The 3507-nt window shown below is 37.4% G+C and overlaps 1 non-coding gene across 1 annotated transcript; it reads right to left on the bottom strand.

Moving 5' to 3' along the window:
• Positions 1 to 2432: 2432 nt before the first annotated feature.
• On the bottom strand, positions 2433 to 2539 carry LOC113603088 (U6 spliceosomal RNA). The gene has a single exon (XR_003424643.1). It is a non-coding gene; the product is annotated as a U6 spliceosomal RNA (small nuclear RNA).
• Positions 2540 to 3507: the final 968 nt, after the last annotated feature.

Genomic DNA, 3507 nt, shown 5'->3' on the forward strand with positions numbered 1-3507 from the left:
CAGCAGTGAGAGTGGGCATCCCTGTCGTGTTCCTGATCTCAGGGAAAAAGCTCTCAGTTTTTTCCCATTGAGGATGATGTTAGCTGTGGGCTTTTCATAAATGGCTTTTATGATGTTTAAGTATGTTCCTTCTATCCCGACTTTCTCGAGGGTTTTTATTAAGAAACGTTGCTGGATTTTGTCAAAGGCCTTTTCTGCATCGATTGACAGGATCATATGGTTCTTATCTTTTCTTTTATTAATGTGATGTATCACAATGATTGACTTGTGAATATTAAACCAGCCCTGCATCCCAGGAATGAATCCCACTTGATCATGGTGAATAATTCTTTTTATATGCTGTTGAATTCGATTTGCTAGTATCTTATTGAGAATTTTTGCATCCATATTCATCAGGGATATTGGCCTGTAGTTCTCTTTTTTTATTGGGTCTCTGGTTTAGGAATCAAAGTAATACTGGCTTCATAGAATAAGTGTGGAAGTTTTCCTTCCCTTTCTATTTTTTGGAATAGCTTGAGAAGGATAGGTATTATCTCTGCTTTAAACGTCTGGTAGAACTCCCCTGGGAAGCCATCTGGTCCTGGACTCTTATTTGTTGGGAGATTTTTGATGACTGATTCAATTTCTTTGCTGGTTATGGGTCTGTTCAAGCTTTCTATTTCCTCCTGATTGAGTTTTGGAAGTGTGTGGGGGTTTAGGAATTTGTCCATTTCTTCCAGGTTGTCCAGTTTGTTGGCATATAATTTTTCATAGTATTCCCTGATAATTGCTTGTATCTCTGAGGGATTGGTTGTAATAATTCCATTTTCGTTCATGATTTTATCTATTTCGGTCATCTCCCTTTTCTTTTTGAGAAGCCTGGCTAGAGGTTTATCAATTTTATTCTTTCAAAAAACCAACTCTTGGTTTCGTTGATCTGCTCTACAGTTTTTTTAGATTCTATATTGTTTATTTCTGCTCTGATCTTTATTATTTCTCTTCTTCTGCTGAGTATGGGGTGTCTTTGCTGTTCTGCTTCTATTTCCTTTAGGTGTGTTGTTAGATTTTGTATTTGGGATTTTTCTTGTTTCTTGAGATAGGCCTGGATTGCAACAACGTATTTTCCTCTCAGGACTGCCTTTGCTGCATCCCAAAGCGTTTGGATTGTTGTATTTTCATTTTCGTTTGTTTCCATATATTTTTAAATTTCTTCTCGAATTGCCTGGTTGACCCATTCATTCTTTAGTAGGGTGTTCTTTAAGCTCCCTGCTTTTGGAGGTTTTCCAGACTTTTTCCTGTGGTTGATTTCAAGCTTCATAGCATTGCGGTCTGAAAGTGTGCATGGTATGATCTCAATTCTTGTATACTTATGAAGGGCAGTTTTGTGACCCAGTATGTGATCTATCTTAGAGAATGTTCCATGTGCACTCGAGAAGAAAGTATATTCTGTAGCTTTGGGATGCAGAGTTCTAAATATATCTGTCAAGTCCATCTGATCCAATGTATCATTCAGGGCCCTTGTTTCTTTATTGACCATGTGTCTAGATGATCTATCCATTTCTGTAAGTGGAGTGTTAAAGTCCCCTGCAATGACCACATTCTTATCAATAAGGTTGCTTATGTTTGTGAGTAATTGTTTTATGTATTTGGGGGCTCCTGTATTCGGCACATAGACATTTATAATTGTTAGCTCTTCCTGATGGATAGACCCTGTGATTATTATAGAATGCCCTTCTTCATCTCTTGTTACAGCCTTTAATTTAAAGTCTAGTTTGTCTGATACAAGTATGGCTACTCCAGCTTTCTTTTGACTTCCAGTGGCATGATAAATAGTTCTCCATCCTCTCACTCTCAATCTGAAGGTGTCCTCAGATCTAAAATGAGTCTCTTGTAGACAGCAAATAGATGGGTCTTGTTTCTTTATCCATTATGATACCCTATGTCTTTTGGTTGGCGCATTTAGTCCATTTACATTCAGTGTTATTATAGAAAGATATGAGTTTAGAGTCATTGTGATGTCTGTAGGTTTCATGCTTGTAGTGATATCTCTGGTACTTTGTCTCACAGGATCCCCCTTAGGATCTCTTGGAGGGCTGGTTTAGTGGTGATGAATTCCTTCAGTTTTTGTTTGTTTGGGAAGACCTTTATCTCTCCTTCTATTCTAAATGACAGACTTGCTGGATAAAGGATTCTCGGCTGCATATTTTTTCTGTTCATCACATTGAAGATCTCCTGCCATTCCTTTCTGGCCTGCCAAGTTTCAGTAGAGAGATCGGTCACGAGTCTTATAGGTCTCCCTTTATATGTTAGAGCACATTTATCCCTCGCTGCTTTCAGAATTTTCTCTTTATCCTTGTATTTTGCCAGTTTCACTATGATATGTCGTGCGGAAGATCGATTCAAGTGACGTCTGAAGGGAGTTCTCTGTGCCTCTTGGATTTCAATGCCTTTTTAAAAATATGGAATGCTTCACGATTTTGCATGTCATCCTTGCGCAGGGGCCATGCTAATCTTCTCTGTATCGTTCCAATTTTAGTATATGTGCTGCCGAAGTGAGCACAGGAGTATTTTCTATGAACAGTTATTCTATCATTTTGGGGGGAATAGAACAAAGCTGACTTTTCTTTTATTCCAATCTAGGTCTTCATGTGTTGCTGTTCTCAGTTGCAGTATGTTGGTATATCCTGCTTGCAAAATCCGCTTGTGGAAGCATATGAAGCTTATTCCTTTGACTTATCTAACCTTATTATGACCACATTTGCAGAATCTTAAATCAGAATATATGATCTAAAAATATTACTATGTATTTATGGACTAAAGAATAGAATCTTGGAAATTTTAACTCTTATGGAACACTTCTATGTGCTTGTCAGCCATACAATAATTGCTCAGTAAATGTTAGCTATCACTGTTACTATTATTATTGTTGTTGCTCTTACCTATGCCAGGAGAGCTTTAGGTAAAACTAGGATGGAAAAAAAATGTTGGTTGTCATCTTCTCTCTTTTTTTATGTGGTGTCCCCTCTCTTAGGTCACTGAGCCTTCCAGTGAGATCTAATTCCCAGTACTGTCCTTGCAACGACCGGGGTCTGTACCTTCATCTTCTCCTCCCACTTCATCCTATTCTTCTTAAAATGTTAGTGTACATGCCTCATGTCCACTAGGCCTCTTTCCTTCTAAACTAATCTGAAATCAATAAAAGCCAAGTCCACTTAATGCTAACTGACCATGCAGTACTTAAATTTAACAGTACTCTTGAGTGTTCCAGTTAAGGAAGTGTTTAATATGACAGGTATAGCGATACAATAAAGCCCCTGTGTTGCGCATTTTCAGGTGGGAATAATTTTTAGTATCATGGAGGTATAATCCACAGAATATGAGCAAAGATGAGATAGGCTATGAAAAGATGATATATAATGATAATAATTATTATTATTATTTCCATTTTACAGATGAGAAAAATTTTTCTTAAATGTAAATGTTCAGTTTGTCTTAGGTTACACAAAAATTCAGCAGGAAGTATTTGCA

This window comes from Acinonyx jubatus, chromosome A2 (assembly GCF_027475565.1).
Source record: "Acinonyx jubatus isolate Ajub_Pintada_27869175 chromosome A2, VMU_Ajub_asm_v1.0, whole genome shotgun sequence".
Taxonomy (NCBI): Eukaryota; Metazoa; Chordata; class Mammalia; order Carnivora; family Felidae; genus Acinonyx; species Acinonyx jubatus.